This window comes from Nerophis ophidion, linkage group LG25 (genome assembly GCF_033978795.1).
Source record: "Nerophis ophidion isolate RoL-2023_Sa linkage group LG25, RoL_Noph_v1.0, whole genome shotgun sequence".
Lineage (NCBI taxonomy): Eukaryota > Metazoa > Chordata > Actinopteri > Syngnathiformes > Syngnathidae > Nerophis > Nerophis ophidion.
In genome coordinates this window covers 5,108,708-5,125,071 of record NC_084635.1, presented here as the reverse complement: position 1 = coordinate 5,125,071, position 16,364 = coordinate 5,108,708, and the positions used below count along the sequence as shown (strand labels likewise).

The 16,364-nt window shown below is 39.0% G+C and overlaps 1 protein-coding gene across 1 annotated transcript in view; it reads right to left on the bottom strand.

Annotated features, from left to right (window-relative positions):
* Positions 1–16,364, bottom strand: part of LOC133543114 (protein kinase C-binding protein NELL1-like) — an 881,729-nt gene that overhangs the window by 251,939 nt on the left and 613,426 nt on the right. The window lies entirely within an intron of this gene.

Sequence of the window (16,364 nt, the reverse complement as noted above, 5' to 3'; positions counted from 1 at the left end):
ATCTATCGCCGCACATGTCGAGTGTTTCTCCCGCTCCGAATCAGCAGCTCTGGACATTTTACAAGCTGTAAAATAGATGGATCGTGCACGGAGCCCCGGTCCCTATGTGCCTGCCAAGTCCGGGCTAATTAAAGTACACAATAGGCAGGAAACAAACAAGGCAGTAACCGCAAAGAAAACCAACTTTCATCCGAAAAGGACACGGTAACCTGGCGATATACAAACCCTGTTTCCATATGAGTTGGGAAATTGTGTTAGATGTAAATATAAACGGAATACAATGATTTGCTAATAATAATTCACTTAGAATTTCATGGCTTCAACACGTGCCAAAGTAGTTGGGAAAGGGCATGTTCACCACTGTGTTACATCACCTTTTCTTTTAACAACACTCAATAAACGTTTGGGAAGTGAGGAAACTAAAAAATAATTCTTGCTTGATGTACAGCTTAAGTTGTTCAACAGTCCGGGGTCATGTTGTTGTATTTTACGGTTCATAATGCGCCACACATTTTCGATGGGAGACATATCTGGACTGCAGGCGGGCCAGGAAAGTACCCGCAGTCTTTTACTACAAAGCCACGCTGTTGTAACACGTGGCTTGGCATTGTTTTGCTGAAATAAGCAGGGGCGTCCATGATAACGTTGCTTGGATGGCAACATATGTTGCTCCAAAACCTGTATGGACCTTTCAGCATTAATGGTGCCTTCACAGATGTGTAAGTTACCCATGCCTTGGGCACTAATACACCCCCATACCATCACAGATGCTGGCTTTTCAACTTTGCCCCTATAACAATCCGGATGGTTATTTTCCTCTTTGTTCCGGAGGACACCACGTCCACAGTTTCCAAATATAATTTTAAATGTGGACTCGTCAGACCACTGGACACTTTTCCACGTTGCAACAGTACATCTTAGATGAGCTCGGGCCCAGCCAAGCCAGCGGCGTTCCTGAGTGTTGTTGATAAATGGCTTTCGCTTTGCATAGTAGAGTTTTAACTTGCACTTACAGATGTAGCGACCGACTGTAGTTACTGACAGTGGTTTTATGAAGTGTCCCTGAGCCCATGTGGTGATATCCTTTACACACTGATGTTGGTTTTTGATGCAGTACCGCCTGAGGGATCAAAGGTCTGTAATATCATCGCTTACGTGCAGTGATTTCTCCAGATTTTCTGAACCTTTTGATGATTTTACGGACCATAGATGGTGAAATCCCTAAATTCCTTGCAATAGCTTGTTCGACAATTTGCTTACAAAGTGGTGACCCTCCCCTTACCCTTGTTTGTGAATTACTTAGCATTTCATGGAAGCTGTTTTTATACCCAATCATGGCACCCACCTGTTCCCAATTAGCCTGCACACCTGTGGGATGTTCCAAATAAGTGTTTGATGAGCATTCCTCAACTTTATCGCTATTTATTGCCACCTTTCCCAACTTCTTTGTCACGTGTTGCAGGCATCAAATTCTAAAGTTAATGATTATTTGCACAAAAAAAAAAAAACGTTTATGAGTTTGAACATCAAATATGTTGTCTTTGTAGCATATTCAACTGAATATGGGTTGAAAAGGATTTGCAAATCATTGTATTCCGTTTATATTTACATCTAACACAATTTCCCAACTCATATGGAAAAGGGGTTTGTACATTCAAGCAAGTTGGAATGAGTGTTATTAGTGGCGGCGTATGTGCAGGCAGGGTATCTGCAATCTGCATGTTCACTATGGATTTGCTTGAAAGGCAGCAATCACTTGTAGAAACCACGCAGATTCGGCCGGCCTTTAACAGAATTATTCATCAAAAGCAGTTCTGTTCATTTCAGCCTGGCTTTGTTACAAGATGACACATTGTCACAGTCGGAAAAAGGCCACATCATATTCACTGCAACCACTGCAGACTTGCAGAACTAAAAGCATAAAAGAGATTATATTGTGGCTCATGAAATGTTACTATACACCAGTCCTTGTCAAATAGTGGGGGGGGCACGTGTGACCTTGCGGGACGCTGATTTTATTTGCCGTACCAGCACAGAAGTGTGTGTAGGGAGACGAGGAACGGCCGGTGTGTTTTTTTTCTTTTAATGTTACTAAGCTTACAATTTTATAGACAAATTACCGTATTTCCTTGAATTGTTGCCGGGGCGCTAATTATTTTAAAACCTCTTCTCACTCCGGCGCTTACCAAAAGCATGTGGTAAATTTAGGCCTGCATTTAAAAATTTGAGTGTGATGTAAGGATACCATCATGAAAAGCACATTTAATAAAAAAAAACGTTATTATGGTATCACCTTTACTTATAAATGAAGTCCATGTGCAGCTCCTTCTGATCAAAAGCATCGATAACTTGTTTTTAGAAGTCTTCCTTATCTTTTTTCAGTTTTAAAAGTCTCTCTGTCTCGATGGAGATCTTCCTTTATTACCTCCTGCTTCGATTGAAAGTCCAGTTTAGAAAACTGTTTTATTTTAGATATGTTATCCTCTTCACTTCTTCTGCATCCGAGTAGTCGCAAGAAGGATCACTAGCGCCCTCTACCACCAGGAGGCGGGAGTCATTTAATGACTCATATTTGACACACGCAGCTATGATATATTAATAAAACATAGCTGCTTACTGTTCTTTTTAGCATATTCAATAGCTTGGACCTTAAATCCTACTGAATAGCTCTTAATCTTCTTCCCTTTATGTGATTTAAAATGATTGGAATCAGCCTCCTCCATTTTTAATTGATTTTACCCTTTAAAAAAGTTTTTTATCATATTTGTTTTTATAGGTTTTATATTTATTTATTTTTTGTTTTTATTCAGTCATTGGTGGAGAACAATATATATATATATATATATATATATATATATATATATATATATATACATATTTATTTATTTTTTTTACAATTGTTTTTAACATGGCTGTGCAGCACTTTGGAAACGTTATTGTTGTTTAAATGTGCTATATAAATAAAGTGGATTGGATTGGATTGGAAATGATGACAGGGTGAAGTGTCGCTCGTGACGTGACGAGTTTGACCCGGGGGAAATTCTAGACATGCACTAATAAAAATAATATTTTGCCAAACGAGTTAATCCTGAGCCGACGGTAATGCTAAGCATGCGCTAATTATTTTGCGAAACGAGTTTCACTCGGCAGTAATTCTAGCCAGGCGCATACTATATACCCGGCGGCAATTCAAGGAAATACGGTATATTATTCATAATCACAGTGGAGAGTGGGGTGGGACCACAATATATGTTATTTTTCCCATGGGTGGCATAACAGAACATAATTGGGAAGCAATGCTATACACTGTAAGTACAGTAATGTATGTTGGAAATTAGAGATGTCCGATAATATCAGCCTGACGATATTATCGGCCGATAAATGCTTTAAAATGTAACATAGTCAATTATCGATATCAGTTTCAACGGATGTGGACCCTGTCTCTGCTCCACAGGCTGTAAGTCTTTGCTGTCGTCCAGCATTTTGTCTTTGTTTACTTTGTAGCCATTTCAGATTCTGTTTTGTTCTGCATAGCCTTCTCTAAGTTTCAATATCTTTTCTTAGGGGCACTCACTTTTTATTTTTTTTTTGGTTTAAAAATTAGATACCTTTTTACCTGCACCCTGCATCCCGCTGTCAGTTGCATATTATGATCATGACAAACCATGTTCCCTGACTTCTACAGAGCAATTAGCTACTTACTGTTATGGAAGAGTATAACATGGTTAGTGTGCCGAGTTCTAGACCAGTGTTTTTCAACCACTGTGCTGCAGCCATACTTGCCAACCCACCCGATGTTTCCGGGAGACTCCCGAAAATCAGTGCCCCTCCCGAAAAATCTCCCAGGGCAACCATTCTCCCGAATTTCTCCAGACTTCCACCCAGACATTATTGGGGACGAACCTTATCGTCACGTCCGCTTTTCCTCCATACAAACAGAATGCCGGCCCAAACAAATAACGTATGCAGTTTTTACACACACATAAGAGAATACAAGGCATACTTGGTCAACAGTCATACAGGTCACACTGACAGTGGCCAATATAAACAACTTTTAACACTGTTACAAATATGCGCCACACTGTGAACCAACACCAAACAAGAATGAAAAACACGTTTCGGGAGAACATCCGCACCGTAACATAACAGAACAAATACCCTTGCAGCACAAGAACTTTTGTTTATGCCGTCACACCACACAGCACATAGGACTGTGAGCGCACCTGTTTTTGTTAGCACACACAAGTTGACACGATCAACCATGGACGCATTTCAGCTGTGCGTGTCAGCCTTCAATAATGAAAACAGGCTTTTAGGAAATAAAAGACAACTAGGCCAAACACAATCATTGAGGGCACATCTTAACATGTATTATCAAACAAAAATATTATTTATTCGATTACTCGATTAATCGATCGGGATATTCGATAGAGTACTCGATTACTAAAATATTCGATAGCTGCAGCTCTATTTACTAGCATGCTTTTGTATTTGGTCACATAATCCTTTAGAGCAGTGATCTCCAAACACCAGTCCGGGGACCGGTACTGGTCCGTGATGCACTTGCTACCGGGCTGCAGAAAAACATGAAATAATTTACAAACGGCTGCAATTTCTCGGAATTAACTTTTGCCTGACCCACTAGAAACACCAATAAGCATGTTTATAGATGTACGATAAAACTCCTCATAGGAAGTTGCTATTTTTTATATTTGTTATAACTTTGTGACATAATACAATGCACATTAATGATCATATAGAATATAAATTTGACAGATTGTAGCCAAAGGCTAATTTCCATCTGCAATCCCCAGCAGTTTGATAGTAGCCTGCTAGGGATCTCATTGCAAAGAAATAAGCCCAGGACTCCATTAGTTTGGAGTTCTAGTGAGTTGTATTCTGCACACACTTATTTTTGCTGTATTGGAAAGCCAGTCCCTGAAAATAATCAATCAATCAATCAATCAATGTTTATTTATATAGCCCCAAATCACAAATGTCTCAAAGGACTGCACAAATCATTACGACTACAACATCCTCGGAAGAACCCACAAAAGTGCAAGGAAAACTCACACCCAGTGGGCAGGGAGAATTCACATCCAGTGGGACGCCAGTGACAATGCTGACTATGAGAAACCTTGGAGAGGACCTCAGATGTGGGCAACCCCCCCCCTCTAGGGGACCGAAAGCAATGGATGTCGAGCGGGTCTAACATGATACTGTGAAAGTTCAATCCATAGTGGCTCCAAGACAGCAGTGAGAGTCCCGTCCACAGGAAACCATCTCAAGCGGATCGGCAGCGTAGAGATTTCCCCAACCGATACAGGCGAGCGGTCCATCCTGGGTCCCGACGAGCGGTCCATCCTGGGTCTCGACTCTGGACAGTCAGTACTTCATCCATGGTCATCGGACCGGACCCCCTCCACAAGGGAGGGGGGGACATAGGAGAAAGAAAAGAAGCGGCAGATCAACTGGTCTAAAAAGGAGGTCTATTTAAAGGCTAGAGTATACAGATGAGTTTTAAGATGAGACTTAAATGCTTCTACTGAGGTAGCATCTCGAACTGTTACCGGGAGGGCATTCCAGAGTACTGGAGCCCGAAATGCCCCCATTAAACCGGTCCGTGGTGCTACAAAGGTTGGGGACCCCTGCATTTGAGGACTATTCTACTAAGGTCGAAAAGTGCACATGTCCATCACAAGCGCTCCAGAGAGTGGTGGCTCTTGCCCCCAGGAAATTGGGACCCTTCAGTAAAGCAAGTTTGGAGTTTAGGTTTTTTACCATGAATTGATTTGCAAGTTGAAAAACTTATTCGGGTGTTACCATTTAGTGGTCAATTGTACGGAATATCAATCAATCAATCAATCAATGTTTATTTATATAGCCCCAAATCACAAATGTCTCAAAGGACTGCACAAATCATTACGACTACAACATCCTCGGAAGAACCCACAAAAGGGCAAGGAAAACTCACACCCAGTGGGCAGGGAGAATTCACATTCAGTGGGACGCCAGTGACAATGCTGACTATGAGAAACCTTGGAGAGGACCTCAGATGTGGGCAACCACCCCCCTCTAGGGGACCGAAAGCAATGGATGTCGAGCGGGTCTAACATGATACTGTGAAAGTTCAATCCATAGTGGCTCCAAGACAGCAGTGAGAGTCCCGTCCACAGGAAACCATCTCAAGCGGATCGGCAGCGTAGAGATGTCCCCAACCGATACAGGCGAGCGGTCCATCCTGGGTCCCGACGAGCGGTCCATCCTGGGTCTCGACTCTGGACAGTCAGTACTTCATCCATGGTCATCGGACCGGACCCCCTCCACAAGGGAGGGGGGGACATAGGAGAAAGAAAAGAAGCGGCAGATCAACTGGTCTAAAAAGGAGGTCTATTTAAAGGCTAGAGTATACAGATGAGTTTTAAGATGAGACTTAAATGCTTCTACTGAGGTAGCATCTCGAACTGTTACCGGGAGGGCATTCCAGAGTACTGGAGCCCGAAATGCCCCCATTAAACCGGTCCGTGGTGCTACAAAGGTTGGGGACCCCTGCATTAGAGGACTATTCTACTAAGGTCGAAAAGTGCACATGTCCATTACAAGCGCTCCAGAGAGTGGTGGCTCTTGCCCCCAGGAAATTGGGACCCTTCAGTAAAGCAAGTTTGGAGTTTAGGTTTTTTACCATGAACTGATTTACGTGGACCCCGACTTAAACAAGTTGAAAAACTTATCCGAATGTTACCATTTAGTGGTCAATCGTACGGAATATGTACTGAACTGTGCAATCTACTAATAAAAGTTTCAATCAATCAATCAAAGGAGGAAGTGTAAAGACATTGGCAACATTTGGCAGGAAGCCCCCACCGGTAGGAGTAGAGGATAGGGGTTGCAGGTCACCTGACTCAAACCGACGACAGGAAATAGGCTGACTGGCTAAGCAACAAACTGGGTGTTGTCCAGACTGACCGGCCCCAAGACCAGAACAACAAAGAGTAACTGTCTTTGTGTAAAAAGTATTTAAGGACAGTTGTCCGAGACGATATCAGCCACTCTTTCTCCTGTGGCTGAAACAAATAAAGCTTTTTGTTTGACGATTCCTCGTTGCCGTCTTCTTGGCTCATCACTCATCAAGAGTGAGGAAACTCATTTAAAAAGCAAAACATAATAAGTTAAGTTAACTTAAGAAAATTTAACAGTTTTAAACCTTGAAAATCTGCTCAAATAAGTTCAACCAACATCTTATTGAGCTCTGATACTGTAAGTAATGTTTTCCGGTGAACAGTACATGATACATATATAAATCTCGAGTGGTATCAATTCTCTTCATATGTGCGGCATGACTCAGTGGCTGTCTTGTAGAATGGCAATGTAGACGGAGGGTTGCTGGTTCGACCCCAGTCTGGTCAAGCTCATTGCGAGGTTACCCACGTCTGATATCTGTGGGTTACCGCTTTTTTACAGTGTGGTAAAGCAGATGGATGATCAGGGAAGTCCGGAAATGGTGATTATTTCATTTTTTTTCGTTGTTGTTGTTGTTGTTGTTCTTAAGGTAAGTCATATCAGTTCTGTAGTATTTATTGACCAGGCGACATGCAAACAAGTGTTCAAAGATAATAGTTTTACATGATTTTATCCACACTGTCTAGGCGGGAAAATAGGCTCTAGTTCTGTAGATGACGTCACACCCAAACTTGCCAACCCTCCCGATTGTCTCGGGGGACTCCCGAATTTCAGTGCCCCTCCCGAAAATCTCCCGGGGCAACCATTCTCCCGAATTTCTCCTGATTTCCACCCGGTCAACAATATTTGGGGCGTGCCTTAAAGGCACTGTCTTTAGCGTACTCGCTCACCTGAAAAGGAGACTATTATATATGTTTCCGTTATCTATAGGTGTATCTACAACCCAGGGGTGTCAAACTCAAATACAGAGCGGGCCAAAATTTAAAACCGAACGAATCCGCGGGCCGAGGTTGAACAAATGAATCCTTTAATAGGGACCCAAACAAGTTTTGCATTGAATATTGACCAAGCAAGGCTTATATAACTTTATAGTCACATGCAAAATCGAGTTTAAAATAATAATAATTAAAACATATCAATGGCATATCAAATAAAATCAAAATACAAATTGAATGCATCTTTTTGCGGCGGCGGGTTTGAGTTGGGGCGGGGTTTGGTGGTAGCGGGGGTGTATATTGTAGCGTCCCGAAAGAGTTAGTGATGCAAGGAGTTCTGGGTATTTGTTCGGTTGTGTTTATGTTGTGTTACGGATGTTCTCCCAAAATGTGTTTGTCATTCTTGTTTGCTCTGGGTTCACAGTGTGACGTACATTTGTAACAGTGTTAAAGTTGTTTATACGGCCACCCTCAGTGTGACCTGTATGGCTGTTGACCAAGTATACCTTGCATACACTTGTGTGTGTGTATGAGCCGCATATATTATGTGAGTGGGCCGGCACGCTGTTTGTATGGAGGAAAAGCGGACGTGGCGACATGTAGAGAACGCCAAAGGCAGTGCTTTTACAGCCCGCCCCCAGGATTATAGTCCAGGTTGAATTCGGGAGGGGCACTGAACTTCGGGAATTTCCCGGTAAAATCGGGAGGGTTGACGAGTATGAGTATTAGTGGTGAATGCGGTGTTACAGCGGCGAGCCAGCTCTAATGTTAATTGGATTTTGCCCCAAGGGCCAAATGAAATTACACGGCGGGCCAAATTTGGCCACGGGCCAGAGTTCGACACCCATGCTATAACCCATAAAGTAGGCAGGCATGAGCTATTTCTCAGCGTGTTTTTATACACGGACACACAACATCCGGATACCCAACATGCACTGCGTCAAAACTACGGCAAGTAGTAATGTCCAAAACACATAACAGAGACGAAGCAGAAGAACGAAGAAGAGACATGGCGACGACGAGTAAGAAGAAATACGCTTGGAAGTTCCAAAATGATTGGAAAAAAATTATTTCAGTTCATCCAGGACAGCTCGAAGGGGAAGGTGTATGCTGCCTGCAAATTTTGTAGGTCAGACTTTTTCATTGAACAGGGTGGCCGAACGGATAAACTCATTCATGAATGAGTATATATATATATATATATATATATATATATATATATATATATATATATATATATATATATATATATATATATATATATATATATATATATATATATTTATTTATTTAAGGACCAGATGAGTCGCCCGCTGGCCTGTTCTAAAAATAGCTCAAATAGCAACACTTACCAGTGAGCTGCCTCTATTTTTATTTTATTTTATTTATTTACTAGCAAGCTGGTCTCGCTTTGCTGGACATTTTTAATTCTAAAAGAGACAAAACTCAAATAGAATTTGAAAATCCAAGAAAATATTTTAAAGACTTGGTCTTCACTTGTTTAAATAAATTCTGTTTTTTTTTTTACTTTGCTTCTTATAACTTTCAGAAAGACAATTTTAGAGAAAAAATACAACCTTAAAAGGATTTTAGGATTTTTAAACACATATACCTTTTTACCTTTTAAATTCCTTCCTCTTCTTTCCTGACAATTTAAATCAATGTTCAAGTATTTTTTTTTTATTGTAAAGAATAATAAATACATTTTAATTTAATTCTTCATTTTAGCTTCTGTTTTTTCGACGAAAAATATTTGTGAAATATTTCTTCAAACCTATTACGATTAAAATAAATAAATAAAATATTCTGGCAAAACTAGAACATTTGTAGAATCAAATGTAAATCTTATTTCAAAGTCTTTTGAATTTCTTTCAAAATTTTTGTTCTGGAAAATCTAGAAGAAATAACGATTTGTCTTTGTTAGAAATATAGCTTGGTCCAATTTGTTATATATTCTAACAAAGTGCAGATTGGATTTCAACCTATTTAAAACAAGTCATCTAAATTCTAAAATTAATCTTAATCAGGAAAAACTATTAATGATGTTCTATAAATTATTTTTTAAATTTTTTTCAAAAAGATTCTAATTAACTATTTTTTCTTTTCATTTTTTCGGTTGAATTTTGAATTTTAAAGAGTCGAAATTGAAAAATAAACTATGTTTCGAAATTTAATTTTCATTTTTTTGTGTGTTTTCTCCTCTTTTAAACCGTTCAATAAACTTCCGTAAAAGGAAAAAAAATGTACGACGGAATGACGGACAGAAATACCCATTTTTTTTAAATATATATATATATATATATATATATATAGATTAATTTATTAAAGGTAAATTGAGCAAATTGGCTATTTCTGGCAATTTATTTAAGTGTGTATCAAACTGGTAGCCCTTCGCATTAATCAGTACTCAAGAAGTAGTTCTTGGTTTCAAAAAGGTAACTGATCCCTGATATATATATAAGAATTTTTTTTAAATACACCCCTCCCTCCCCCAACACCCCCCATCTCCTGAATTCGGAGGTCTCAAGGTTGGCAAGTATGGTCCCACCAACAGGGGGCGACATATCGAGTCTGGCAATGGAAAAGGGGCCATTGCAAGCACGGTTAGTTATCTTAACCAAATACTCCGAGTTGAGTTGGCATTATTGGAAGTCACACTATTTTTGACAAGAACAGGAAAGTTTGATCACATTACGCCTGTACTGTATATACTTTTATATACATATATACATAAATATATACCTATACTGTATATACCTTTATATACATATATACATACATATATACCTATACTGTATATACCTTTATATACATATATACATACATATATACCTGTACTGGCTCACCTGCACTGGCTTCCTGTGCACTTAAGATGTGACTTTAAGGTTTTACTACTTACGTATAAAATACTACACGGTCTAGCTCCATCCTATCTTGCCGATTGTATTGTACCATATGTCCCGGCAAGAAATCTGCCTTCAAAGGACTCCGGCTTATTAGTGATTCCCAAAGCCCAAAAAAAGTCTGCGGGCTATAGAGCGTTTTCCGTTCGGGCTCCAGTACTCTGGAATGCCCTCCCGGTAACAGTTCGAGATGCCACCTCTGTAGAAGCATTTAAGTCTCACCTTAAAACTCATTTGTATAATCTAGCCTTTAAATAGACTCCCTTTTTAGACCAGTTGATCTGCCGTTTCTTTTCTTTTTCTTCTATGTCCCACTCTCCTTTGTGGAGGGGGTCCGGTCCGATCCGGTGGCCATGTACTGCTTGCCTGTGTATCGGCTGGGGACATCTCTGCGATGCTGATCCGCCTCCGCTTGGGATGGTTTCCTGCTGGCTCCGCTGTGAACGGGACTCTCGCTGCTGTGTCGGATCCGCTTTGGACTGGACTCTCGCGACTGTGTTGGATCCATTATGGATTGAACTTTCACAGTATCATGTTAGACCCGCTCGACATCCATTGCTTTCCTCCTCTCCAAGGTTCTCATAGTCATCATTGTCACCGACGTCCCACTGGGTGTGAGTTTTCCTTGCCCTTATGTGGGCCTACCGAGGATGTCGTGGTGGTTTGTGCAGCCCTTTGAGACACTAGTGATTTAGGGTTATATAAGTAAACATTGATTGATTGATTGACTATGGCTCTTTTAGCTTCTCGATGAGAGTTGCAAGTCACATGACTATTTCTTCACCTTGAACTAGAAACAAGATTTCCTGTTAATACCATCATCACGTCCAGTTTTTTCACTTAGGCTAGTTTCTCTAGTTTCTCGTCTCTTTGTCCAGGCCAGCCTTACATATTGTTTTGTTCTCAACGTTTCCTTCTGTTGGTATTTTTGCAACCAGTAATTTTTTCCCCGATTTGTACTATTGTATTTTTACGTGTGCCCGACAATGCTTGAAGACTTTGTTCCATTCAAGAGCTACGTATGAAACTGCTATTATGCACTTATGTCCAGCCACTTTGCAATCATCTTAAGAACATATTGTACAGCTTTATTCATGGCCTCGCTCCTTGCAATGTTCTGATTGATGGGGAAATATACATTTAAAAAAAAAAAAACTTTGAAAAGCGATGTTTTTGTGCTATTCTTGTGCCCGACCTCCTGTGTGGATATAAGTCTGTGGTTCTTGGCATCAAGCATGCGGTCCCAGTAGAAAATAATCGCCTAATCTGGGCCACTCTTGCGACCGCGTAAAAAATGTACTCAACCTATTAACTGGAGCAATGAATAATTTAAAAATTTTAACCAGCGATTTCAGTGTGTTGGCATTTGCTAAGTCGCTGCAATGACAAAACTGAGTTTACAAAAGCATAACCCCATTTGAGAACCACTGCGCTAGAGTCCACTGGCGACATTCTTTACACCAGTGGTCCCCAACCTTTTTGTAGCTGCGGACCGGTCAACGCTTGATAATTTGTCCTGCGGCCCGGCGGGGGATTTTTTATTTTCTTCCTTTGTCATGAAAAAGGGAGTTTTTTTGGGGTCCGTGCACTAATTGTAAGCGTACCTTGTGTTTTTTATGTTGTTTTAATAAAAAATAATAAAACATTTTTTTTTTTTTTTAATTAAAAAATAATAAAAATTAATAAAAAATTATTCTGCGGCCCGGTACAGATCAGTGGTTGGGGACCACTGCATCCCACGCTTTGAATTGGACTTGGTGATGTATGGCTTAAATGCAGCTGCCCGGCCATGGAAACCCATTCAATGAAGCTCTCTGCGTTCTGTACGTGGGCTAATTTAAAGGTCACATGAAGTTTGGAACTCCGTAGCAACTGACTGTGCAAAAACTCTTTGCACGATGCGCTTCAGCATCAACTGAGCCCTCTCTGTCAGTTTACGTGGCCTACCACTTGGTGGCTGACTTGCTGTTGTTCCCAAACTTTTCACTTTTCTTATAATAAAGTTGACTTTGGAATATTTAGGAGCGAGGAAATTTCACGACTGGATTTGTTGCACAGGTGGCATCCAATGACAGTTCCACGCTGGAAATTACTGAGAGCGGCCCATTCTTTCACAAACGTTTGTAGAGACAGTCTCTATGCCTAAGTGCTTGATTTTATACACCGGGTCAAGTGATTAGGACAATTGATTCTCATCATATCGATGGGTGGCCAAATACTTTTGGCAATATAGTGTAAGTCAGGGGTCACCAACAGGTAGCCCGTAAGAACCAGGTTAGTAGCTCGCCGGCCTGTTCTAAAAATAGCTCAAATAGCAGCACTTACCAGTGAGCTGCCTCTATTTTTTAAATGTTATTTGTTTACTAGCAAGCTGGTCTCGCTTTGCTCAACATTTTTAATTCTAAAAAGAGACAAAACTCAAATAGCATTTAAAAATCCAAGAAAATATTTTAAAGACTTGGTTTTCACTTGTTTGAATAAAGTCGTTTATTTTTTTTATTTTGCTACTTATAACTTTCAGAAAGACTATTTTAGAGAAAAAATACAAACTTAAAAATGATTTTAGGTTTTTAAACACATATACCTTTTAAATTCCTTCCTCTTCTTTCCTGACAATTTAAATCAATGTTCAAGTAATTTTTTTTATTTTTTTATTGTAAAGAATAATAAATACATTTTAATATAATTCTTCATTTTCAGTTTTTTCGACGAAAAATATTTGTTAAATATTTATTCATTCATACTTATGATTAAAATTTAAAAAATATATTCTGGCAAATCTAGAAAATCTTAAGAATCAAATTTAATCGTATTTCAAAGTCTTTTGAATTTCTTTTAAAATGTATGTTCTGGAAAATCTAGAAATAATGATTTTTCTTTGTTAGAAATATAGCTTGGTCCAATTTGTTATATAATCTAAGAAAATGCAGATTGGATTTTAACCCATTTAAAACATGTCATCAAAATTCTAAAATTAATCTTAATCAGGAAAAATTACTAATGATGTTTCATAAATTCTTTTTTTAATTTTTTTCAAAAAGATTTTAATTAGCTAGTTTTTCCTCTTCTTTTTTTCGGTTGAATTTTGAATTTTAAAGAGTCAAAATTAAAGATAAACTATGTTTTAAAATTACATTTAATTTTTTTTCCTGTTTTCTCCTCTTTTAAACCGCTCAATTAAGTGTTTTTTTCATCATTTATTCTCTTAAAAAAACCTTCCGTAAAAGGAAAAAAAATGTATGACAGAATGACAGACAGAAATACCCATTTTTTAAATATATATATAGATTTATTTATTAACAGTAAATTGAGCAAATTGGCTATTTCTGGCAGTATTTGTAAGTGTGTATCAAACTGGTAGCCCTTCGCATTAATCAGTACCCAAGAAGTAGCTCTGGGTTTCAAAAAGGTTGGTGACCCCTGGTGTAAGTACATCCGTCACACTGTGACTTTTCAAATGTACCACCGTGACTGCAAAAGACCGCACCACATCTGAAACTGGACACATGCTCCCGACCAAATGCATGAACACTTTGGTTTGATACTTTGCTCTTGTTTAACACGAGTATTCAACTATATAACAATAAGTAAAAACATTTAAAAACCATAATAGGTCCCCAGTAAATTCTACTGTACCATCAATGTACCATATTTTCCGCACTATAAGGCGCACCCAAAAACCAAAAATGTTCTCAAAAGCTGACAGTGCGCCTTATAATCCAGTGCGCCTTATATATGAACAAAGTTTTAAAATAGGCCATTCATTGAGGGTGCGCCTTATAATCCAGTGCGCCTTATATATGAACAAAATTTTAAAATAGGCCATTCATTGAAGGTGCGCCTTATAATCCAGTGCGCCTTATATATGAACACAGTTTTAAAATAGGCCATTCATTGAAGGTGCGCCTTATAATCCAGTGCGCCTCATATATGAACAAAGTTTTAAAATAGGCCATTCATTGAAGGTGCGTCTTATAATCCAGTGCGCCTTATATATGAACAAAGTTTTAAAATAGGCTATTCATTGAAGGTGCGCCTTATAATCCAGTGTGCCTTATATATGAACAAAGTTTTAAAATAGGCCATTCATTGAAGGTGCGCCTTATAATCCAGTGCGCCTTATATATGAACAAAGTTTTAAAATAGGCCATTCATTGAAGGTGCGCCTTATAATCCAGTGTGCCTTATATATGAACAAAGTTTTAAAATAGGTCCTTCATTGAAGGTGCGCCTTATAATCCAGTGCGCCTTATATATGAACAAAGTTTTAAAATAGGCCATTCATTGAAGGTGCGCTTTATAATCCGGTGTGGCTTATATATGAAAACAGTTTTAAAATAGGCTATTCATTGAATGTGCGCCTTATAATCCAGTGTGCCTTATATATGAACAAAGTTTTAAAATAGGCCATTCATTGAAGGTGCGCCTTATAATCCAGTGCGCCTCATATATGAACAAAGTTTTAAAATAGGCCATTCATTGAAGGTGTGTTTTATAATCCAGTGCGCCTTATATATGAACAAAGTTTTAAAATAGGCCATTCATTGATGGTGCGCCTTATAATCCAGTGCGCCTCATATATGAAAACAGTTTTAAAATAGGCTATTCATTGAAGGTGCACCTTATAATCCAGTGCGCCTCATATATGAACAAAGTTTTAAAATAGGCCATTCATTGAAGGTGCGCTTTATAATCCAGTGCGCCTTATATATGAACAAAGTTTTAAAATAGGCCATTCATTGAAGGTGCGCCTTATAATCCAGTGCGCCTCATATATGAACAAAGTTTTAAAATAGGCCATTCATTGAAGGTGCACCTTATAATCCAGTGCGCCTTATATATGAACAAAGTTTTAAAATAGGCCATTCATTGAAGGTGCGCCTTATAATCCAGTGCGCCTTATATATGAACAAAGTTTTAAAATAGGCCGTTCACTGAAGGTGCGCCTTGTAATCCAGTGCGCCTTATATATGAACAAAGTTTTAAAATAGGCCATTCATTGAAGGTGCGCTTTATAATCCGGTGTGGCTTATATATGAAAACAGTTTTAAAATAGGCTATTCATTGAAGGTGCGCCTTATAATCCAGTGCGCCTCATATATGAACAAAGTTTTAAAATAGGCCATTCACTGAAGGTGCGCCTTATAATCCAGTGCGCCTTATATATGAACAAGATTTTAAAATAGGCCATTCATTGAAGGTGCGCCTTATAATCCAGTGTGCCTTATATATGAACAAAGTTTTAAAATAGGCCATTCATTGAAGGTGCGCTTTATAATCCAGTGCGCCTTATATATGAACAAAGTTTTAAAATAGGCCATTCATTGAAGGTGCGCCTTATAATCCAGTGCGCCTTATATATGAACAAAGTTTTAAAATAGGCCATTCATTGAAGGTGCGCCTTATAATCCAGTGCGCCTTATATATGAACACAGTTTTAAAATAGGCCATTCACTGAAGGTGCGCCTCATATATGAACAAAGTTTTAAAATAGGCCATTCATTGAAGGTGCGCCTTATAATCCGGTGCGCCTTATAGTGCGGAAAATACGGTACATCTCTTCCAT